Source organism: Capsicum annuum, unplaced genomic scaffold, assembly GCF_002878395.1.
Source record: "Capsicum annuum cultivar UCD-10X-F1 unplaced genomic scaffold, UCD10Xv1.1 ctg4654, whole genome shotgun sequence".
In the NCBI taxonomy this organism is placed as follows: Eukaryota; Viridiplantae; Streptophyta; class Magnoliopsida; order Solanales; family Solanaceae; genus Capsicum; species Capsicum annuum.
In genome coordinates, this window is record NW_025854118.1 from 1 (window position 1) to 26161 (window position 26161).

The 26161-nt window shown below is 35.8% G+C and overlaps 3 non-coding genes and 1 pseudogene across 3 annotated transcripts; all 4 read left to right on the plus strand.

Annotated features, from left to right (window-relative positions):
• The first annotated feature begins 2400 nt into the window (after positions 1 to 2400).
• Positions 2401 to 2596, plus strand: LOC124892388. Its single transcript, XR_007050224.1, has one exon. It is a non-coding gene; the product is annotated as a U2 spliceosomal RNA (small nuclear RNA).
• Positions 2597 to 5050: 2454 nt separating this feature from the next.
• Positions 5051 to 5211, plus strand: LOC124892386. Its single transcript, XR_007050222.1, has one exon. It is a non-coding gene; the product is annotated as a U1 spliceosomal RNA (small nuclear RNA).
• A 281-nt stretch (positions 5212 to 5492) lies between these two features.
• On the plus strand, positions 5493 to 5668 carry LOC124892390 (annotated as a pseudogene).
• Positions 5669 to 21917: 16249 nt separating this feature from the next.
• On the plus strand, positions 21918 to 22111 carry LOC124892387. Its single transcript, XR_007050223.1, has one exon. It is a non-coding gene; the product is annotated as a U2 spliceosomal RNA (small nuclear RNA).
• The last annotated feature ends 4050 nt before the right edge of the window (positions 22112 to 26161 follow it).

Genomic DNA, 26161 nt, shown 5'->3' on the forward strand with positions numbered 1-26161 from the left:
TTGCAGGAATTAGAGCAAAGGAGAATAATCAGGAAAGAAGGTTCTATTGAAGGTGATTTTCAAGATAAATCACATAATGACTCATACAAGGGAAACAAAAATAACCAGAAGGTAATGCAAGGCAATAATTATAATAATCAGGGTGGAAATCCGCCCTGCCCTCATTGCAAAAAGACAAATCACTCTCAACAGAAATATTGGTGGAGGCCATATGTCAAGTACAACAAATATGGTCAACTGTTCCATGTGGAGAGGGTATACAAGTCACAAATACAACAAGAAGAAGCCAAGGCTGCTGTAAATCAATATGAAGAAGAGCAATTGTTTGTAGCAACTTGTTTTGCCAGCAAAAACACTTCTGAAAATTGGATGATTGATAGTGGATGTACAAATCATATGACCAGTGATCAAGATCTCTTTAAAATACTAGATAGATCTATTATTTTCAAAGAAGAAATTGGAAATGGAGAATATCTTGATGCAAAAGGCAAAGGAACAGTTGCAATTCAAAGTTCTAAAGTTTGAAACTTTAAACTAATGTTTTCTTTGTTTCTGATCTTGATCAAAACCTCTTAAGTATTGGACAACTACTTTAAAATGGTTTCAAAGTATTGTTTGAAGAAAAAACATGATGTTCAATGTCAAGATGAGAGGAAGGAGTTTTTTCTTGAATATATTGGACAAGGAGCAAGCAACAGTTGTCAGGTTGGAAAATGATTTCGAATTATGGCACAAAAGAGTCAAACATTACCATCATGATGTCATACTCTTCATGAAAGAAAATCAACTAGCAGAAGGTCTCCCAAGCCTTGAGAAAAATCTGCCTGCATGTGAAACTTGTCGTTATGGGAAGCAAACAAGGATTTCTTTTTAGAATTCATCATGGAGGCCAAAGAATAAGCTGCAACCTGTTCACACAGATATAGGAGGACCTGTAAAAACACCATCTTTAAAGGGTAGTAAGTACTATATTGCCTTTATCAATGATTGTTCCATATATTCTTGGATTTGTTTTCTTGAATTTTAAATCTGAGGTCGTTGATGTATTCTGGAAATTTAAATCTTTTGTGGAAAATCAGAGTGGTTGCAGAATAACAGAAATGGAACCGAATATACTTCAAAAAAGTTCAACAACTTTTGTAATGAAGCAGGAATCGAGTATCAGCTAATGACACCCTATACTCCTCAACAAAACAGAGTAGTGGAAAGGAAAAATAGGACTCTAATGGAGATGACAAAGTGTTTGCTCCATGAGAAGGAGCTGCCAAAGAAATTTTGGGCTGAAGCTTCCAATACCGTAGTATTTCTGCTAAATAGATTGCCAACTAAGGCTCTACAAAAGAAGACACCATTTGAGGCTTGGTTTGGTTACAAACCTTTTCTAACAAATCTGAAAATATTTGGTTGTCTTTGTTTTTCTTAGGCACCTCAAGTTACTGTTTTAGTTTTGGTTCTGGAATATTCTCTTGGTGTTGAAAAACAATAAGACGTTGTGGCTCAATCTACAATTGAAGCAGAATAAATTGCAACTGCTTTATCTGTGAATCAAGCCCTTTGGATTCGAAAGGTGCTGGAAGATTTGTACATAGAACAAAAGAAAAGTACCAAAATCTTTGTGGATAATGAAGCTGCAATTTCAATTGCAAATAATCCTATTTCTCATGGAAACACAAAACATTTCAAGATCAAGTTTTATTTCTTGAGGGAGGTGCAAAAGAATGGAGACATAAACATGGTGCACTGCAGAACTGATTTTCAGAATGCTGATATTTTAACTAAGTCTCTACCTAGAGCAAGATTCAAGTTTCTCATAGAAAGACTTGGTGTTACTACTCTTGAGTCAAGGAGAAGTGATAAGATTAGTGCCTCAAAAGCCATAGATTAGTTGTACCAACTCTGTAATTGAAAATACAGCATTAAAGTAGGATTTAAATTTAGCTAAATAAGGATAGAATCTTGCATAATCAGATTTATTGCATTTGTTGATCTTTAGGCCATAATTAAAAGAGATAATGGTAGCTTATTTTACTCATTTTATTGAGTTTTTTCAGTTATGATCTTATGTATAAATGTGGCAGTGATCAATGAAACTTTATCATGCTTTATGCTCTTTCTTTTCTTTCTTAAAGATCTATTTTTCTTTTCAACAGGGAGTATATAAAATATCGTCATTCGTGAATATGTTTGTACTTTATATTCTTCTGACAGTGTTTTACTCTTTGAACATTCCCTTGCTTTACTAAATATTAATTGAATTGCAGACTATTTGGGAGGACTATCTATTGCTTTTGCTCAACAGATCTTAGTTTTTGTTGTTCAATATGTCCCATATCAGAAGAAATTAAGAAAGAGACACCAGAAAGTTGATACAAAAACAAAGGCCCATTGACTTGAAAACTCATACCTTTCTCGGCTTTTTGGCTAAGATCAAGTGTAGTGTCTGTTCTTCTCATTTTAATATCTGATATGTGGACCATTGGACCACATGATACTAACTCTATTTTTAGAGGGGGAAGGGTCATCAAGGTAGCTTGCTATGTGGGCCTTCGCACGTCGCCTAAGCGCTGCACTACTGGTTTGGCCAGGTGCACCCCACCAATCCTAATTTAATGTTTGAGCAGTCTTTGACTTAGGCCCGGTGCTTTACAAATAAGTTTTGAGTTCCGATGCATTGCAAATAAGTTGTAAGTTCTTCATATTATTTACTGATACTGATTTAACAAATAGTGTAGTCATTTTAGTTGAACAGTTAATGCAAAGAGATATTTGCACACTAAAATGAAAAAAAGTAAATGTGGGCGTAAAGTCAATCCTGAAAATGAAAACTCCATATTGCTGAAGCTTTGACAAAATTTGGTTTTGCCTAGTACCTTATGTGTTTCCACTTGTAATATTCATACCCCCTTCCTCCTCTGTGTGTGAGAGATACTGGTGGTGTTCGTGCCCTCAACTATTTCATCTACTTATCGGACACCTACCACCTCTCACATAATGAATAATTGTGTTCACCAAGACTTCCATATATGGGAAGAAATCATAAAACCCCAGTTTCACATGATTTTCACCCATTTTATTCATCGCTAGACACTGCTGTATGATAGCTAGAAGACTACTTTAGAATGTGCACCTTAGTTCAGCTGCAATTGGAAGGCTCTGATATCAACCACATCAAAATTCTGCCTAACCCTTCATAGTTTGTGGTCGGAAAATTCTCCACTATAGAGGGAGGTTGGGAAGAAGGGTTATGTATTGAGTTTATATTATGTCTGGATGGAGCTAGATATCCTCTTTGCCAGAAATTTATATTGTGCAAAATGAGCAAAATATGATTTTTCCCCCAATTATATAAACTGTTGGATCCCTAAAGTGAAATAAGCAAATATATTGAAGACTTTTTGAATATTAAATCTAACAACTAGCATTGGTCCCGGCGAAGACCTCTCTCTTTTGTTCTAGCAAAGGGCGCCTAACCTGAAAGAGGAGATGGGGATTTTCCTTGATGCGAAAGAGCTATATCAGTAGTTTATCTGGGATGAATTCCTAAGTACTTTTCTTATTAATGATAATGAAGATATGCCAAGGGAAGCTCGGGCCAGCCTATGTCACAGAGTTGCTCGAGAAAGGACTAGTCAATCCATTGTAGTGTCCTGGCACACCTCACCAAATCTAGTTTAATCATTTAGCAGTTTATTTTCCCTGATCTTTATGGTTACTACTTTTTTATATTTGCAAGCTTGCAATAAACCTTTCCTTAGACAATCTACATTATGTTATGCAAATGCAATGAACCTTTCCTTAAACAAACCTTTCAAATTTTTCTTTTGATGATAGGTCAATGATGAAACCTTCACCAGTTAGTCCCGAAGTAGTGAACTTTCTACCAATCTAACAATTTTTGGCATCAGTTATTTCATCTTTCACTGTTCCATTGTTGTGTCAACAACCTTGGCCCATAAGTGAGTTTTCTCCCAATAGAATAAGTAAAGTGGCTTGGAATCAAAGTAGAGTAGACAGTAACATTCTCTCTGCCCCCTCTTTGATAAGTGTGTGTGAGGGAGAGATAACGGTGGTGGCCATGCATCTCAACTATTTCATCGAATCATCAGACACCTACCACCGCCTATCCACTCTCACGTATATGAGTAACTGGTTCCACCAAGACTTGGACAATGCACAACTACTTCATCAAATCATCATGCACCTACCACCTCATACATGAATAACTGTGTCCCAAACTCTGGACAAATAGAAAGAAACTGTTGACCTCTTTTGTTCTACAGGATTTCGAACCTTATTCTCACATAATTTTCACCGATTGCCAGACACATCTTGATGTTAGCTAGATATTGCTCCAAAAAATGCAATAATTTTGGAGGATCTGAAATGTACATGCCATCATTGTTGCAGGCTTGTAGATATTGGATTCCTGAAATACATCTGGAGAACTGTTCTCTAACAGCTTGTTTGATAAGGATACAAATACTATGTTGGTTCATTATGTATGAAAAGTGTGCATGGAAAATGGAGGGAACCAAGTGGAGGGAAGAGATTCCAATTGTTTGAGGTACATCTAAAGTTGGATTGTTTGGCCATTTTATCTTGGGAGGAAAATTCCGCAACCTCGGGTAAAAATTCCGCAACCTCGGGTACTTTAGAGGAATTATTTCCTTAAGGACACTCCGTGAATTCGAAGGACTTGGCCATTTCTGTTTCATCTTATTTTCTGAAAAACGTACTTCATAAAAAGATAACTTTGATCTTGTGTTGAGGATGTTGTTGTACTTCATAGTGTTCTTGTTTTATACTTGAACTAATGTTGAAGTTATTCTGTCAAATTACAGATTGTGTACCCAAAAATATTGTAAAAATAACATACTATTTCTTAGTTCTTGTATATTCAAAGAGAATCAAATATACATTACACTGATTTTTTTTTCATCTCCAAACAGAAAGCAATGGAGAGTAATGAGTGATTTTCACACATGGACAACTAATAGAGACGTGGAGCAAATGTTGTAGTATTTGTAATGGGTTGAGCTAACTGGAGAACATACTTACCTGGACGGGGTCAATGGGCGATCGATAAGACCCATGGCCTAGGCTTGTGACCTCCATTGCACTTGGGAGGGGTGCCGGCCTAAGGTCGGCCCAAGTGGCCGAGCCTACGTCATAATTTGTGGTAGAGGGGGCCTATGTTCGCGCGGCCCCTACCCAATTTGTAGTAAAAGAATTATAGCCCACTGAATGTACATGTGTACTTGGCCCAATTGAATCAAATATGGCCTTTCTTCTTTATATTGATATTTATGGTGTCATAAATAGTCTCTTTACATTTTCAAATTCTTTGTAGTAACAATAATTCGAATGAAAATTAGGGAGGAAGAAGTTTTAATTTCGGGAAGTAGTAAATAATTACATTTGAGTAGTATGCAATACATAAAGAGACACCAGAAAGTTGCTACAGAAACAAAGGCCCATTGACTTGAAAACTCATACCTTTCTCGGCCTTTTGGATAAGATCAAGTGTAGTATCTGTTCTTATCAGTTTAATAACTGATATGTGGGCCATTAGTACGCACGATATTAACTCTATTTTTTGAGTGGGGGGGGGGGGGCTTTCGCGTGTCGCCTAAGCGTTGCACTACTGCTTGGGCCTGGCTACCCCACCAATTCTAGTTCAATGTTTGACTAGTCCATGACTTAGGCCTAGTGCTTTGCCAATAAGTTTGAGTTCTTCATATTATTTACTGATACCAATTTAACAAACAATGTAGCCATTTTAGTTGAGCAGTAAATGCAAAGAAATTTTGCACACTAGAATTAAAAAAAAAGTAAATATGGGTGCAATGTCAATCCTGATAATGCAAACTCCATCCTGTTGAAGCTTTGACCAAATTTAGTTCAATGTTGCAGCGGTGTGTTGGTTTTGCCTAGTACTACATGTGTTACCACTTGTAATATTCATACCTCCCTTTCTCCTCCGTGTGTGAGAGAAACCGGTGGTGTCCATGCACCTCAACTATTTCATCGAATTATTGGACACCTACCACCTTTCACGTACTGAATAATTGTCCCACCAAGACTTTGGCACATGAAAAGAAATCACAGAACCCCGGTTTCACATGATTGTCACTCATTTCATTGATTACTAGACACCTCACGTACTAAATACTGGTGTCCACCAAGACTTCACCACATGAAAAGAAATCACAAAACACCTGTTTCACATAATTTTCACCCATTCCATTGATCGCTAGACACTGCTGGATGCTAGCTAGAAGACTACTTTAGAATCTGCACCTTAGTTAAGCTATAATTGCAAGGGTCTGATATCAACCACATCAACAATTCTGCAAAACACTTCATTGTCTGTGCCTGGAAAATTGTCCTGTAAAGAGAGAGGTTGGGAAGAAGGGTTATGTATTGAGTTTATATTATGTCTGGATGGAGCTAAATATCCCTTTTGATAGAACATTTATATTGTGAAAAATGAACAACTCTGGATCTCTAACCTGAAATATGCAAATATATTGAAGACTTTTTGAATATTGAATCTAACATCTAGCATTGGTCCCGGAGAAGACCTCTCTCTTTTGTTAGAGCAAAGGGTGCCTAACCTGAAAGAGGAAATAGGAATTTTCCTCAATGCGAAAGAGTTATATCAGTAGTTTATCTAGGATGAATTCCTTACTACTTGTCTTAGTAATGACAACGAAGTATGCCAAGGGAAACTCGTGTTGGAAAACAATAATAAATTTTAATGTCAATTGTGAAATTCAATATAATAAACTGCAACAGTGATAATATTTCTTTTATAGTAGTATCAACAATTTACAATAATAACAACAATAATAATAATAATAATTGTAATAATAATAATAATAATAATAATAGTAATAATAATAATTAAATAACTATTATGATATTTTAAGCAACATATAAAATACTTGACTCATGCTAGGCACTGTCCTAAGAAACTATTTCCGCAATGTGAAATATTTTTTCAGAATTAAATAACCACTTCCCTGATTAATTTTAGAGGGTATTCGAAGTTAAGTCAGCCTTTCCTAATTAATCAGAGAATACAGGAATCAGCAAAATTAATTATAAACCAACAAGTTAAATGTAAAATCAAAAAATGATTGGATACAATAGAATTAAGGTAAGGAACTTTAGGGAATGATAAGAGTAATGAAAAGAGACTATGTTGGTTGATTTTTTGCTTGAAAATGGTATACCATTCCAATTTATAGAAGTGGTGAGGAGGTGTAATACAAGATTATCAACACACACATAGTATTTTCTTTGAGACAAAGAAATAATTCTTGGTCTCCACTCAAAGAAAAATACTTGTTCTCCAAGTACTTAAGTTTCCACATGTCAAAATTGAGCACAAATAATAATTATTATTATTATTTAATTTTTACTTTCTCTCAAAGTAATATTAAAACATCATTTAAATTATTTTAAAATATCTAACAATCCCCCATATATTTTAAAATAATTTACAAGTAAGATGAATTTAACTTGTTGGATTTATATGGACAAAATGCAATAGGTTTAGTGTCTTTTGGACTATGAACCAAACTTAGACCGATAAAATTTAACTTATAGAATTATTGGTGAAATATAATATTTCTATGAACCAAATAACTCTTATTGTAAGCCAGAGACTTTATCAATCACATTTTGACCGTAATTTTGCTGTTCTACGCGATTTTGCGACAATAGGCCATGCGCGTGCCTAGTATTCATGAGAGCTCTAGAGACTACGCTGAAGTCTCATAGGAACAGCCTCATTCCACTTCTCATATAGGTGAATTCATCAAGTGTACACTGCTTTAAACACACCATCCGTAAAGACTATGAATTCATTAAGAGTTCATAACTCATCCCTCAATTTTGGTAGCAGTTCAAGCACTCTCAATAAGTGTGCAATGTCAATATCAACTTGTTATTACTCATATGAACCTACTTCATGGGATCTCCAATCACATAGGTTGGATTACCATCTCTATTGACAATCATATTGGCCTTAACCCCATCTCTTTTGAGGTTTGAAGAATTAATTTTCTTCCTACAGGCTTAGTCAGTGAATCGGCCAAATTCAATTCTGACTTCACATAATTAATGAAAATTATTCTATCTCTCAGCAACTGGTTAACAATATCATGCCTCAATTTCATATGTCTACTTTTAAAATTGTGAGATTTATTCTTTGCAATAGCAATTGCGTCTTGGCAATCATAATGTATATATATAAGAGGCATCAGATCATCCTTTTTTAAAGGGATATTAGACAACAGGTCATACTTTTTCAAAGGTCTATGAGGAAACAGATCATTTTTTTAAAAGGATATTCGCTAAGAAATTTCTTAGCCATTCAGCCTCAGTACCAGCTAACTTCAGAACTACAAACTCTGATTCTGTAATTGATCTAGCAATAATCTTCTATTTAGCTAATCTCCACGATACTGCACCACCACCTAACGTTAACGCATAACCACTAATGGATTTTATCTCATTTGAATTAGAGATCCAGTTTGCATCATAATATCCTTCTAAAGTAAAAGGAAATCCACTATATAGAATACCATAATTCATGGTTCCGTTTAAATATTTTATTAGTCTCATTAATGCAAATCAATGCTCTTTATTGGGGTTATGAGTATATCTACTCAATCTACACACAGCATACACTATATCAGGCCTGGTAAAATTCATCAAATGCATTAGACTCCCAATAATTTGTGCATATTTAGACTAGGCAACTAGATCACCATTATTCTTTTTCAATTTAGAGTTAGCATCATAAGAAGTAGCTACGGGAGTTACCTCCCAACATTCAAACTTCTTAAGAATTCTTTCAATATAATGTTCTTGTGTTAACATTATTCCATCGTCACTCTTTATAACTTTAACGCCCAATATCATATTTACTTTGCCCAAATCTTTCATATCAAAGTTAGTAAACAAAAATAATTTGGTAATTTGTACAATATTTAAATTTGTACCAAATATAAGCATGTCATCAACATATAAGCAAATTATCACATAATCATTGTCTACTATTTTATTATAAACACATTTATCCACTTCAATAGAAGAAAATCCATCTCTTATTAAAATTTGATCAAATTTCTCATGCCACTATTTAAAAGCTTGTTTTAGTCCATAAAGAGATTTAATTAATTTACAAACTTTATTTTCTTGTCCAGAAACTACACATCCTTCAGGTTGAAACATATAAATTTCTTCTTCTAAATCGCCATTTAAGAAAGTTGTTTTTACATCTATTTGATGGATAAAAAGCTTATGAATTGATGTCAAAGCAATTAATATTCGAATAGAAAAAATTCTTGTTACTAGTGCAAATGTATCAAAATAATCAATATTTTGCTTTTGAGAAAATTCTTTAGCTACTAACCAAGCTTTATACTTATCTATAGATCCATCCGAATTAAGTTTCTTTTTGAAAATCCATTTACCACCAATCGGTTTTGCACCATAAGGTAAATCAGTTAAAACTCATGTATTATTTTTTGATAATTAAATCAAGTTAAATTTTTATTGCCTCTTTCCAAAATTTAGCATCAGAAGAAGATACAGCTTCAAAATAATTTGATGGTTCATTATCAACAAGAAAATTTTAAAAATCATTTCCACAAGAAAAATGTTCTTTTCTAGGCCTTTTACTCCTTCTTAGTTCCTCAATATTAGAGATAGATTCATTTTCTCTTTCAACAGGTGTATGAGAGATTTTATCATATAGTGAAAAAATATGTTCAAAGAATTCAGCATTCTTTGTCTCAACTATATTATTACTATCAAGTACATCACTTTTCAATATAAGGAATTTATATACAGCACTATGTTCAGCATATCTACTAAGCATGCAATCAGCAGTTTTAGAACCTATTTTTCTCTTTTTAGGTTCAGGCAAAAGAAATTTAGCAAGGCACCCCCATACTTTTAAATATTTCAAATTAGGTTTATAACCTTTCCACAATTCATAAGGGGTTCTACTTGTTCTTTTACGAGGGATTCTATTTTGTAAGTGACATGCAGATAAAATAACTTCACCCCACAAATTATCAGGTGCATTAGAGCTAATTAACATAGAGTTCATAATTTCCTTTAATGTTCTATTTTTTTTATTTTAGCTACACCATTAGACTCAGATGAATAAGGCGGAGTTACTGCATGAATAATTCCTTCTTTTTCACAAAGAGCATTTAAAGATACATATTCTCCACCTCTATCAGATCTAATTCTCTTTATCTTTCTACTAAGTTGATTTTCAACTTCAGTTTTATAAGACACAAAAGCATCAAATACGTCATCTTTATTTCTAAGTAAATACTACTTGGTAAATCTAGAGAAATCATCAATAAAAGTTGCATAATATCTTTTTCCACCTCTAGTCATAGTCTATTTTAAATCACCCAACTCAGTGTGAATCAAAGATAATAATTCAGTTTCTCTATTATCTGAAAAACATGACTTTTTAATAATTTTAACCTCAGCACATATTTCACATTTATCATAATTATTTGAGTTTAAATCAGATATTAAACCAAGTGACTGCATATTCTTTATATAAGAGAAATTAACATGTCCTAATCTAGCATGCCATAAAGAAATAGAATCAGCCAAATACGTAGAAGTAGATACATTTTTAAAAATATCATTATGAGTACTAAGCACAAATAGTCCATGATTACAAAGTCCATTTCCAATAAAAATATTATTTTTAGTTAATACAACTTCATTATTTTCAAATATAACTTTTATTCCAACTTTTCCTAATAATGCCACAGAAATTAAATTAATTTTGATATTAGGAACAAACAACACATTACTCAATGCCAAAGTTTTATCAGTGTTTGAGAAGAACTTTGCCTTTTCCATGAACTTGAATAGTTCTCGAGGTCCCAAGATAAACAATTTCTTCTTCTTTCTCAACTTGGGTGTATGCTACAAAATCATTTTTATTTATACAAATGGGCCTAGTATCACCAGAGTATACCACTCAATTTCTCACGTTGGTCTCAATATTCGTTTCTAAAATGAACGCAATGATTATATCATCCGTTTCAGTCAAATTTATTTCATTTCTGAAATGACCGCAATGATTATATCATCCGTTTCAGTCAAATTTATTTTTGACTTAGAGGGATTGTCATTTCTTTCACATATTCTCTTTCATTGAGATGCATCTTCTATGAAGATTTTATTATTAGCATTAGATGTATAACCAAGTTTATTTTCATACCTGTATTCTGCAGTATCATAGTCTTCTGACAAACTGACTGGAATGAAAGCAGCCAAAGCAACACCATCATCAGTATTATCAACGGTCTTAGGACCAATATTATATGCCATAGTTTCTTAGATTGTTGGAAAATAATTATAAATTTTAATATCAATTGTGAAATTCCATATAATAAACTGCAACAGTGATAATATTTCTTATATAGTAGTATCAACAAGTTACAATAATAATAATAACAACATCAAGAATAATAATTGTAATAATGATAATAATAATTAAATAACTATTATGATATTTTAAGTAACATATAAAATACTTGACTCATGCTAGGCACTTTCCTAAGAAACTATTTCCGCAATGTGAAATATTTTCCCAGAATTAAACAAGCACTTTCCTAATTAATTAGAGGGTATCTGAAGTTAAGTAAGCCTTCCCTAATTAATCAGAGAAAACAGGAATCAACAAATTAATTATAAACCAACAAGTTACATGCAAAATCAAAAAATGATTGGATAGAATAGAATTAAGGTAAGGAACTTTAGGGAATGATAAGAGTAATGAAAAGAGAATGTAATGGTTGATTTTTTTCTTGAAAATGGTATACCAATTTATAGAAGTGGTGAGGAGGTATAATACAAGATTATCAACACACGCATAGTATTTTCTTTGGGACAAAGAAATAATTCTTGGTTTCCACTCAAAGAAAAATACTTGTTCTCCCAGTACTTAAGTCTCCACATATCAAAATTGAGCACCAATAATAATTATTATTATTTAATTTTTACTTTCTCTCAAAGTAATATTAAAACAGAGAAAATTTAACATCATTTAAATTATTTTGAAATATCTAACAGCTCGTGCCAACTTATGTCTCAATCTGTCGGAGAAAGGACCAGTCAATCCATTGTAGTGAATCAAGTCACTGTCACGATCTGAACTAGGCCTGGCCGTGACGGACATCCCAAACCATAAAGGTCCGGACATCCTACTCTAACTGGTAATCATGCACAACATTCACATAATAAAAGGAGAGGCGGAAATATAATCTGATACAGAAATATGGTCATACTCTGGATTTAGTTTAACAATAAGGAATGAAATCCGAACTCAACTAAACAACATCTGGAACAGTCTACGAAATTTCTACTACATGAAAATCTGACAACTATTTGAAATCTGGGACAAGGCCCCCAGTAGACCAAAACAATGGAATAACATAATATGAAATAACAGGCTTTCTGGAACAAAGAAGGCTCACCACTATATAGATCACTTTTCTCTAGGATACTCTACTGATTAGCCGGAACCTTAGACTAAGCCTCCGAACCTGGGAGGTAGGGGGTCAATACAGATGTACTGGTACGCAGAGCAAATCCAAAATAATAATTTATATTCAACATATATGAGAGCTATTAAAAAAACATCTCATAAACATCTCATATAGTAAGAAATCTCATGGGCATTTCTGAAAAACTCTGAAAGAAAATCATCTGAACTCTGAGACATTCTTTGTTCTACTTCTGCGCTAGGTGCTATACCCTACAACTCTAAAATTCCACGGGTCATATGAAATCAGTCATTGACTCGGCAGGTAAGCCTCCAACCCAAGTGTGCCGCAAGGGTTGGAGTCTCTGACTCTGCTACGCCACACGGTCATCGCCAGCATAAAAATAATATACCCGGATCGTCAAATCACGGTTTTAGGCTAAGAGTTACTTTAAATCTAGCCCTCTTCAGGCAACCACCTAACTCTCTTTATGCCCATTTTTAACTCTTTAAAACATGCATTCTCTAAAAACATACTCTGAAAACTCTAACTCTGTTATGGCATACATTTATATGGTATCGCCATACCATTGACTTGCAAGTCACATCTCTGAGCCATTATTAGCATATAATAATATCTGTTTCAAAACGTAAATCTGGAACCACCATATCAATAAATCATTTCAAGAAACTCTTTCTTAAAGCTCATGTAAACATATGCAAGAAACTCTTTTTTTTCACCATTTCAAATACACAAGGTGGTCATGTCAAAGATATCAATCATATGAAATTCTTTCTTTTTAAGACAAGGATGAAATCATAACAAGAAACTCCCTCTTATCATCATAAAAATCATGTTAAATACTTAAATATTGAAAAGATCCCCTTCAAAATATTAAACAAGCATCTCGAATCATTCCCAACAAGTTCATCAACTCTAAATCATAAAAGAGATGGGTTTCAATAATAATGCTCTCAATAAAATCTTCAACATCATACATATTCATATAAGTTTAAATCAATTGAAGGGGGAAAGGCCTAAAGACCAAAACAATAATATCATCAACATACCCAAGATGCAAAATTTAAATCATAAGTTCCAAAACCCCTTTAAAATTCATGCTTGATAATCTTTAAATCATGTTCTAGTGTTGATAAGCCCATGTAGTTTTTAGGATAAACCTCACGTACCTCTATTTAGAAAATTAAAGGATGATTCTTGATGCCCACGGCTTGGGAATTCTAAATATTCAATCAATTTCTAAAACCCACGATTGAATCTTGAGTTGTTTGGGTTTTCTTGTTTGAAACCCTAAGGAGTGTTCTTGATGACTTTTGATGAAAATATTAATAATGAGGTCATTTCGGATTAAAATTCCGTAATTAAGCTGATAAGGGGGGTGAAAAATATCCAATATACCCTTAATGAGACAGAATAAAAATATAACGGGGAGCCCAATTTTATGGACCACCGCGATGCACCACGATCGCGGTGGCTCACTGGAAATTGATGAATGGGATTTTTAAGGTCACCGCGAGGCGGAGCCATCGCGTTGTCCTACTAGTTGGGACCTAAAACTTCAGTGCGACATGCTATGATCGCGCTATGCTACTGAAATTTGACAATTGCTAAATAGGCCCACTCCGCGACGCACCAAGCACCAAAATGACGGTGTTTTACGATTAGGACTTAAATTAGCCATAACTTCTTGTCCGGGTATCGAATTTGGGTGAATCTTATATCGATGGAAAGCTCATTCAATTTCCCTCATAGTAAAAAGACGAAATTAGGAAAATTATATATGGTTTAAACTTTAATCATTTTGGAAGCCAAAAATGAGACTCTCTTTGACACTATTCTAGTCATTTAACTCTAAGAGCATATTACCACGAGCTAACGTTGGGCGATTTTGTAAGGTGTTACATTATCCCCCCTTGGGATCATTCATCCCCGAATGATGACACGGAACACAAACAAGCACGATTTAAGGTACACTAAGGCCATAAAAGAATAAGGCAAGGATTGTACCTTTCATTTCGTCATTCACCGGATTAAATAAGTCTGGGTATTTATCTCTCATGTCATTTTATGATTCCCAAGTTGCTTCTTCAACTTTCTAATTTTTCCACAACACTTTGACCGAGGCTATTTCTTTGCTCTTCAGTTTCCTAACTTGGCGATCTAAGACTGCTATGGGCTCTTCTTCATAGGATAAGGAGTCTGTCACTTTGATTTCCTCTGCAGGCAACACTAATGAATGGTCTCCAATACATTTTTTCAACATGAATATGTGAAATACTGGATGAACAAAACCCAAACTTGCAAGCAACTCTAACTCATACGCAACTCCACCTATCCTTCTCAAAATTTGGTATGGCCCTATATAGCAAGGACTCAGCTTACCTTTCTTCTTGAATCTCATAACTCCCTTCATAGGGGAGACTTTGAGGAATACCCAATCACCAACCTCAAACTCAAGTCTCTTCTCCTAACATCGGCGTAGGATTTTTGTCTACTCTGGGCTGTTTTAAGTCATTCTCTAATAATTTTCACATCCTTCATCACCTGATGAACAATATTAGGCCCAAACAACTGAGTCTCACCCACTTCATACCACCCTACCGGTGATCTATATCTTCTCCCATACAAAGCTTCAAACGGAGCCATCTTAATACTGGCATGGTAGTTGTTATTATAAGCAAACTCTATTAATGGCAAGTGATCTACCCAGCTACCTTTGAAGTCAATTACACAAGCCCTCAACATATCCTCAAGGGTCTGAATGGTGCGCTCAGCTTGCCCATCAGTCTCTGTCAGATATGATGGATATAGGTTCCCCATGCAAACAGACTATCTCCTCAATGTAAAGCTTGGCATAATCATCTCCCGAATAGTTGGTCCTCACAGGCAGAAAATATGCTGACTTGGTCAGCCTGTCTACAATCACCCAAATAGAATCATACTAGTTTTGGGACCTCGGAAGTCCCGTAATGAAATCATATTGATCATTTCCTATTTCCATAAGAGCAAGGCAATCTCTTGGGAAGTACCACCAGGCCTCATATGTTCTACCTTAACTTGTTGACAGTTCAAACACTTGGCGACATAGTTAGCTACATCGCACTTCATATTCTTCCACCAATAAATGGTTTTCAGATCATGATACTTATTTGTAGAGCCTGGGTGAAAAACATACCTCAAAGTGTGAGCTTCATCAAGGATTCTCTTCCGCAGACCATCTACATCTGGCATACACAATCTACCCTAATATCTCAAAATACCATCACCACCAATTTCAAAGGACATCACCTTCTATTGACCCACATCTTTCTTGATCTGCATCAACATGGGATCTTCGATCTGCTTCTCTTTAACTTCTATACAAAGGGATGATTTATCTATCTCATGAACAACTACCCCTCCATCTTCAGAATCTAAGAGTCGCACTCTAAGATTTGCTCGTCGGTGAATATCCTTCACCATCTCTCTTTTCTCTTCAACATGAGAAAGACTGCCCATAGACAACCTTCTAAGGGCGTCGGCTACCATATTTTCCTTGCCCAGATGATAGTGCAGGCTCATGTCATAATCTTTTAGGAATTCCATCCAGCGTTGTTGCCTGAGGTTCAATTCTTTTGTAAGAAAACATACTGCAAACTCTTATGGTCAGTGAAAACATCAACATGCACTCATAAAGATAATGCCGCCAGATTTTAAGCGCAAACACCACAGCCGCTAACTTCAAGTCATGGGTGGGGTAATTTCGCTCATGCACCTTCAACTACCTAGATGCATAAGCCACCACCTTATTGTGCTGCATAAGTACACACCCAAGTCCCACACGGGATGCATCACAGTACACAACAAACCCTTCCGTACCTTTTAAAAGAGTCAAAATAGAAGCAGTTGTTAACCTATCTTTTAACTTCTCAAAACTATTCTCACAGGAGTCAGAACACATAAACTTCACCTTTTTCTGAGTCAACTTAGTGGTGCAACTATGGAAGAAAAACTCTTTACAAATCTTCTGTAATACCTTGCCAAACCCAAGAATCTCTGAATATCGGTTGGAGTCATGGGTTTGGGCCATTTTCTCACTACCTCAATCTTCTGGGGATCAACCTTAATCCTGTCACTAGACACGATATGCCCCAAGAAAGCAATAGCATTAAGCCAGAATTCGCAGTTGGAAAATTTCGCATACAACTCATGATCTTTGAGAGTCTGAAGGATGATTCGGAGGTGATTGGCATGGTCCTCCTCACTCTTGGAATACATCAGAATATCATTAATGAAAACTATAACAAACAGGTCTAGAAACTGATGGAACACCCAATTCATAAGATCCATGAAGGTTGCAAGGGTGTTAGTCAACCCGAAGGACATGACTAAGAATTCATAATGATCGTATCTAGTTCGAAAAGATGTTTTGGGAATATTTAACTCCCGAACCTTAAAATGATGATATCCCAAATAAAGGTCTTTCTTTGAAAAACATTTAGCACCATGAAGCTGGTCAAAAAGATCATCAATCCTAGGAAAAGGATATTTATTTTTAATTGTGGCCTTATTCAACTGATGGTAATCTATGCACATACAAAGGGAACCATCTTTCTTTCACATGAAGAGTATAGGTGTACCCCAGGGAGAAACACTATGATGGATAAAACCTTTATCTAGAAGATTTGCTAGCTGCTCTTTTAACTCTTTCAACTCTGCTGGAGCTATTCTATATGGAGGAATAGATATGGGATGGGTATCTGGAAATAAATCAATGCCAAAATCTATCTCCCTATCAGGTGGAATTCCCGAGAGATCATCTACAAAGACTTTGGGGAACTCATTTACTACCGGGACAGATGGAAAGGAAGGACTTCCAGTATTAAAATCTTTTACCCAAATAATATGGTACAAACAACCTTTGGAAATAAGTTTACGAGCTCTGGGATAAGATATAAAGTTCCCTCTAGGCGCTAAAGAATGCCCCTCCCATTCTATCACCGGTTCATTTGGAAAAGAAAAGGTGACTCTTCGGGTTCTACAATTTAATGTGGCATAGCATGAATTAATCTAGTCCATCCCTAGGATAGAATCAAAATCAAGCATGTCTAGGCCTATGAGGTCTGCCACTATATCCCAGCCACAAACAGTCACCACACAATTTCTATACACCCTCCTAGCCACGACAAAATCCCCCACCAGAGTGGAAACAGAAAAAGTCTCAGCAATCACATTGGGTTCAAACCCAAAACCAACATCTACATAATGGGTCACATATGACAGGTTAGACCTGAGATCAATTAACACATAAACACACGGGAAAATATTTGCAACATACCAGTAACTACATCCGGTGGGGCCTCTGCCTCTTGGCAGTTGGTTAAGGCGTACAACTAGTTGTGTCCATTTTCGGCAGCTGAAGTGGCACCCTTCTGAGATGGTGGTGGTGCAGAATAATTAGCCTGTGACTTGGCTCCACCAACATTACCCTTTTCTGCCAGACATTCTCTCTGGATATGGCCTGGCTGGTCGCACGAATAACATACCATATCACCAAACTAACATCTCCCTGGATGATTCTTCCGATATTTCTCACAGCGCGGGTATGTCCGAGAGGTCTGAGCTACACTTCCTTGAGACTGTGAACCCTCATCCTCGACCCCTACCTATACTAAAATTATTGAGTGAGCTGTCCAGCTGGGGTCCTGGTTACCAGGGCACTGGCTGCAGATTGCGCATTACCTTACTTATTCTTCTTCTGCCATTTGTTACCCTAATTTCCACTCTGCTGCTGACTGTAGCTCTGGTCTGCTGTTTTAGGTCTTTTCGCCTGTCTGTCCTTCTCTAGATTCAGCAATCTTCTTTTTCTTTCCCTCAACTTATTGTATATGGACTGACAGTCCGGTAAAATCCATGTCCTGGTTCAACATTGCTCCCTGACATTCAAGCACTAAGTATCTGAAAGGTCGGATGCAAATTTTCTCATTCGGGCTCTCATGTTACTAGTCATCTCTAGAGCATAACAGGCTAGTTGGTTGAACTTTAGATTGTACTCCTGGACACTCATCTTTCCCTGCTCTAGATTCATAAACTATTTGGCTTTGGCCTCCCTCAACTTGAAAGAAAAGAACCGATTGAGGAAGGCTTCCACGAACTCGTCCCAAACTGTGGGCTCGGCATGCTCACTCTTTGAATCTTCCCACTCGTTATACCATTAGTTCGCTAGATCCTTAAGCTAGTAAGCTGCTAAATCGACTCCATATACCTCATTTACATGCATTACCTTAAAGATCTTCTCCATATCATCCACAAACTCCTCTGGATCCTCTTGTACCTTGGTACCAGTAAACTTAGGCGGGTTTATACTCATGAACTGGCCCACTCTTGTAGCCTCAGATATAACAGATGTAGACCCAACATCTTCTGACCGTTGAGTCTGTGTGGCTACCAACTGTGCAAGCATATGAATGAACTATCTGAATTCATTCTTAGATATTTCTCTCTCATGAGGCTGAGTGCGGTTAGTCCCTATCCGGGGAGCTATAGGTGCCCTGGGTGGCTGTTCTGAGTAAGTGGGACTCCTGGAGTAGTATCAATCTTCGAAGTCTGAACTCTATTTTGGGTCCTCATCCCATAAGTGGGACAGACCTCATCTATCTGAGCATTCTAATCGTTAGTACGACGGGGAGGCATTATTATTTTTCTGGAATGCAAGAGATCATGGATTAGAGGATAGATTAGACTCCAAAGCACGAACTAAATTACAAAGAGGGGAAACATTACTAAAGGCCTATTAGCCTCCTACTTATAAGTGTGGCGCATTACACACCCATAAACAAGATTCTACCCGACACAATTTCACAGAAACCCTAGGACCATGAACCGTACTTTGATACCAAGTTTGTCACGATCCGAACTAGGGCCTGGCCATGACGGACATCCCAAACCATGAAAGCCCGAGCATCCTACTCTATCTGGTAATCATTCACAATATTCACATAATAAAAGGAGATGCGGAAATATAATCTGACATGGAAACATGGTCATGCTCTGGATTTAGTTTAACAATAAAGAATGAAATCCAAACTCAACTAAACAACATCTGGAACAGTCTGTGAAATCTCTACTACATGAAAATCTGACAACTATCTGAAAGCTAGGACAAGGCCCCCACTAGACCAAAACAACGGAATAACATAATCTGAAATAACAGGCCTTCTAGAACAAAGAAGGCTCACCACTACACAGATCACTTCTCTTTGGAATACTCTACTGATTAGTCGGACCCTCAGACTGAGCCTCCAAACCTGGGAGGTAGGGGGTCAACAATAATAATTTATATTCAACAAATATGAGAGCAATTTAAAAATAGTTCATAAATATATCATATAGTAAGAAATTTCATGGGCATTTCTGAAAGACTTTGAAAGAAAATCATCTGAACTCTAAGACATTCTTTGTTTTACTTCTGCGCTAGGTGGTAAATCCACCATTGACTCGGCGGGGAAGCCTCCAACCCAAGTGTGCCGCAAGGGTTGGAGTCTCTGACTCTGCTACGCCACACAGCCCTCGCCAGCATAAAAATAATATACCCGGATCGGCAAATCACGATTTTAGGCTAAGAGTTACTTGAACTCTAGCCCTCTTCAGGAAACCATCTAACTCTCTTTATGCCCATTTTTAACTCTTTAAGACATGCATTCTCTGAAAACATACTCTGAAAACTCTAACTCTGTTATGTCATACATTTATATGGTATCGCCATACCATTGACTTGCAAGTCACATCTCTGAGCCATTATTAGCATATAATAATCTCTATTTCAAATCGTAAATCTGGGACCACCATATCATTAAATCATTTCAAGAAACTCTTTCTTAAAGCTCATGTAAACATATGTAAGAAACTCTCTTTTTCACCATTTCAGGTCATGTCAAAGATATCAATCATATGCAATTCTTTCTTTTTAAGACAAGGATAAAATCATAACAAAAAACTCCCTCTCATCATCCTAAAAATCATGTTAAATACTTAAATATTGAAAAGAAACCCTTCAAAACATTAAACAAGCATCTCAAATCATTCTCAACAAGTTCATCAACTCTAAATCATCAAAGAGAGGGGTTTCAATAATAATGCTATCAATCAAATCTTCAACATCATACATATTCATATAAGTTTAAATCTATTTAAGGGGGGAAATCCTAAAGACCAAAACAGCAATATCATCAACACACCCAAGATGCAAAATTTAAATCATAAGTTCTAAAACCCCTTTAAAATTTAGCTTGATAATCTTTAAATCATGTTCTAGTGTTGATAAGCCCATGTAGTTTTTAGGATAAACCCCACATACCTCTATTTAGGAAATTAAAAGATGATTCTTAATGCCCATGGCTTGGGGATTCTAGATCTTCAATCAATTTCTAAAACTTACGGTTGAATCTTGAGTTGTTTGGGTTTTCTTGTTTGAAACTCTAAGGAGTGTTCTTGATTGTTTCTGATGAAAATATTAATAATGAAGTCATTTGGGATTAAAATCCCATGTTTAAGCTGATAAAGGGGGTAAAAAATACCCAATATACCCTTAATGAGACGGAATAAAAATATAACTGGGAGCCCAATTTTATGGACCACTGTGACGTGCCACGATCGTGGTGGCTCACTGGAAATTGATGAATGGGATTTTTAAGGTCACCGCAACGCGGAGCCATCGCGTTGTCCCACTAGTTGGGACCTGGAACTTCAGTGCAACGCGCCACAATCACGTTATGCTACAGGAATTTGACAATAGCTAAATAGGCCCACTCTGTGATGCGTCAAGCACCAAAATGACGGTGTTTTATGATTAGGACTTAAATTAGCCATAATTTCTTGCCCGAGTATCGGATTTAGGCAAATATTATATCGACGAAAAGATCATTCAATTTGAGACATGATAAAAAGTCAAAATTAGGGAAATTATATAAGGTTTAAAATTTACTCATTTTGGAAACCAAAAATGAGACTAAGTCTCTTTGACACTATTCTAGTCATTTAACTCTAAGAGCATATTACCATGAGCTAACGCATGGACGATTTTGTGGGGTGTTACAGTCACAAACTCAAATCTTAACTGTGAAATTTTAGTATTTTCTTGAATCCTCTTATACAAATTTTTGGCTCCGACACTGATTATTTCTATTGGTTTGTTCCGAACTGTATTTAAAATGAATAGCTTTACAAAATATTTATTGAATTATAAACTATTTGGGAGGCCCATATTTTTGCCTTTGCCCCTTTTGTTATGTTTACCAGAGTTCCACATCAGAGGAAGATTGGAAGTAGACAATAGAGAGTTGATATAAAAACAAAGGCCCATTGCCAAGCAAAAACATACCTTTCTCGGCCTTTTGGCTATGATCAAGTCTAGTAACTGTTCTTATCAGTTTAATATTTGATATGTGGGCCATTGGTCCACACGATATTAACTCTATTTTTTGAGGAGGAAGGCTCATCAAGGTAGCTTGCTGCCTGGGCCTTCATGCGTTGCCTATGCATTGTACTGCTGCTAATCAAGTATAATCATTTAGCAGTTTATTTGCCCTGATCTTTATGGGTTGCTACTTCTTATATTTGCAAGGAGGTGATTCTGTTTTGATTAAAACTTTTATACTTTATTGATTTATTAGACTGAATTGGTGTTGTTACACAAACATTAGGTTATACAAATGCAATAAAACTTTCCTTAAACAAACCCTTCAGATTTTTCTTTTGATGCCCGAAGCAGTGAACCTTCTACCAATCTCACAATTTTTGGCATCATTTATTTCATCTTTCACTATTCCATTGCTGTGTCAACAACATTGGGTCATAAATGAGTGTAATATCCCACTAGAGTAAGTAAAGTGGCTTTGATCCTTGGAATCAAAGTAGAGTAGACAGTAACATTCTCTCTGCCCCCTCTCCTGTGTGTGTGTCAGAGAGAGATAACGGTGGTGGCCGTGCATCTCAACTATTTCATTGAATCATCAGACACCTACCACCTCTCATGTATTGAGAAACTGTGTTCACCAAGACATGGACAATGCACAACTATTTCATTGAATCATCCGACACCTACCACCTCATACATGAGTAACTGTGTCCCAGACTGTGGACAAATGGAAAGAAACTGTTGATCTTTTTTGTTTCTACAGGATATCGAACCTCTGTCTCACATAAGTTTCACCTATTTCATTGATCGCTAGACAAATCTTGATGTTATCTGGAAGACTACCTAAGATTGTGTACGTTAGCTCAGAACATGTGATTGCTTAATAAAGGTCTCAAATAGTTTTGATAGAAACTTCTTCAGGTTGTTTTCAGTGTCTATCTGCTTGAGAGGTGTTTCTCAAGTGGTGAAAGTTAGTTCAATTGTAATTGAAAGGCGATCATATCAACCATCTTGCCTAATCCTTCGTAGTCTATGCTTGAAAAGTACTAGTTCACGTAGAGGAAGGTTGGAAGTGTTGACACCTAATTTTTGCCCTCCATAACTTAGTTTTAAATCGAAGTTTCTTCGATTTTCAAATAAAATTACAACATTTATCTTATCCGAATAAAGGATTTTCAAAATTTTTCCTCTATGTGATTTTGTCATTTTTAAGTACCGATTGTATATCATCGTATTCAATTATACGAAATTATACAATTTTGATACTTAAATATTGATTTTACGAAATATCGGATTATAATTAAGGCCTATGTTGAAATAAGTTTATAATGATTAAAGTCTTGATTTAAATAAAATTTACTCCCAAAAATATTTCATTCGGATAAATATGTGTTTGATTTTATTGAATCAAGAAGCTCGGAGTTAAATAAGATATTTATTCATTCGAATTTCGAATTAGTTTAGCCAATCTATTAGATTTGACCGTAATTGAAATTAAGTTGGCCGTAATCGCAATATAATTGGTTAGTTAACTTTCAATTTAGTCAAATTTAATTAGAATAAACCAAATTAGGATTGAAATTATTTTCTTTCCATTTATTGATCCTACTTCCCAACACCATATCAATCCGGTCCCTTTATTTTCCACCATAGTTTCAGCCTGTGTGACCAACCAGCCCACTTTTCCCTTAAACTATAACAGACCATCTCAAAATCAACCCCAATTTCGGCTCAATAGTCTCACAAGACCAACCCATTAAAACCCATACCCTTAAATCCATTAGCAGCTCACTTTCTCTTTTAATAGCCTCAATACAACAGCCAAAATTGGCCCAAACCTAATCAAACCAGCCCAATTCCATGTTTTAACCCGGCCCAGTCCTATATGTCTTGTTCCCTAAGCATAACAGCAATATCATCAATAACCCTCAACCCAAATCCAATCGAACCCAACCCTACCAGCCTGAAATCCACCCGAAATCAACCAGTTTGTAGCGCTCCTCATGCGTCTCATGCGAGAAAACCCTCGAGGCTTCCAAAATCCGATGAGTTGTCCCCCCTAACGGCTCAATCCCATGATTCTTGGGATAATAGGTATGATTTCGTACACATTTGGAGGATTTTCATTGGTTTAGGGGTGTATTTCGTTTGTATCTTTTTTATTGGTCCGCGATTTTCAATCTGTTGGGGGGAAGACTCCAAAACGGAGGTGTCACATGCGAAATTCATCAAGGGTTTTCCTCATTGAACCTTGATTTTTTCGATGGCTATAAAAGGCTCATTGATTGAGCTGAAGAGGGGGCTTTTCTTTTATTTTTTGGGCGGTCTTTTCTTTTCTTTTTTGGGGAAAAAATGAGGAAAAGTTCTGAAGATCTTAGTTCGAAGTTTAGGTCGGAGATGAGGTTTTGAAAGAAAACATATAGTAGTTTTTTTTTAGGATTAATTTTTCTGTTTATGGGGAATCCTAGCCGATATTCAAAGTTTTGAGCGAGAGACAAGGATATCAATTTGTTTCAGGGTTTTCAGAAGATAAAATCTCCCCTTAACTGTAGAATAGATTCCCTCTTCAGTTTCCTTTTGGAAGTTTGGTCGATCAATCGAAAGTTCTCGCATTGATAACATCAACTCCCGGTGGTAACAATTTTACTGATAGCTCGATTCTCGTTTGCTGCTTTCAAAGAGGTAAATCCGCCCTTTCGACTTTAATCTATTGTTTCCTTCTTCGTCTCTCTCCTTCATGGCACTAGTAGTTTAGTTGTAAGCATGACTGTAAAATCCAGTGAAGACCTTAGGATTTTTCTTGATTTTTTGTTATGTGAAGAGCCTGGTTTATGATAATTGTCATGGTTTTGTTTGGGTTTTTTCCTGTTTCATTCAAATACTCAAGGGTTTGTGATTTATTTACAAGAGGGATTGTTGTATCTATCCTCACACACTATTAATCATAAGGCTCTATGATCTTAGTTATAAGAGAATTGCTACTCTTTTCGTTCACGTGTTTGAATCAACTTTAATATGATGATGTTGTTTTTGCTTTAAATTTCGCTTTCAGTTTAAGTTGATTGATTCAGGTGTTTTCTAAAAAGGGGGAGAGATCAGTCAAAGTCTCCCACTTTCGAAATAGTTTAAATTTGTTTAATATTGTTATGAGGTTATGTCTAGGATCTACCTCTAAAGTTAATTACTGTTCGTACTCGTGTCAACCCCGTAACTACTGATTACCATTTTTTTTAGTATTAAAAGCTCCTACTTAAATTTATTCATGTTTATGCTTATCTCTGTCAGCTTCCTTTCGCTTATTCGACAAATTGAGGTCCTAATAGCTCACACTTTGAACTTTTCTCTTTTTGGGGCGTTCCTCTCATGTTGCTGTCTTTATAATCATGTGTTAAGACGAGGGTTCAGTAGGGCTCTTAACTTAATATCCATTGGATTCACAGAGGGAAATTGTGAGGTTGATGACATCTCAAGGACCTCTGATTCATGGTTTCGAACCACCAATCAAAGAGAGATGGAAACCATACTACAGTCTCTTTAAATGTTCTCATGAGGAACCATTATGTTATTTCTGAGTCAAGAATAGGATGGTTGTGTTGAAATAAAATTTGGTGAGGAAAAATTGAATTCATGTTCTCAGATGCGCTGTAGTATTTGTTCTAGTTTATTTCACTTGGAGATTCAATATAAAAATAAAATATTAAATGTATATGCTCAGAGTTTGCTACGATTGTGTTCTGTGATGATAATTCTAACTCGTTTAAAGTTTATTTACTCGGCGATAGAGGGCTTAGCTTGTAGACAGAACACAGTGGATTAGAGACACTGTAAAATTACCAAGAGTATTTTTATGTTTACTTGGACTCGTGTGGTTCACCTACTTTGCTATTAGTAGTTAGTTCAGGGGAACATTTATATTAAGTTAGGCTAGACTTATATTTTTATGACGTTAACTCTATTGAGTTTAAGTATTATTTATCCCTAAAGTATCTCGCTCTTTTGATGTTCTTGCTAGTTGTTATGGAATTTTTTCTTTTTCTTTCCCTATTTCTGTTGTGTGATATCAAAAAAGAATGATTTAGAGGACAAGTCGCCAATTCTAAGCATGGAACGTATCTACTTTTACCTGCATGTTAAGGGTATAATTTGGGCAAGTGAATGCAGGGCATAATTTGGGATTATATTTTGGGATGTGAATCATGTATAT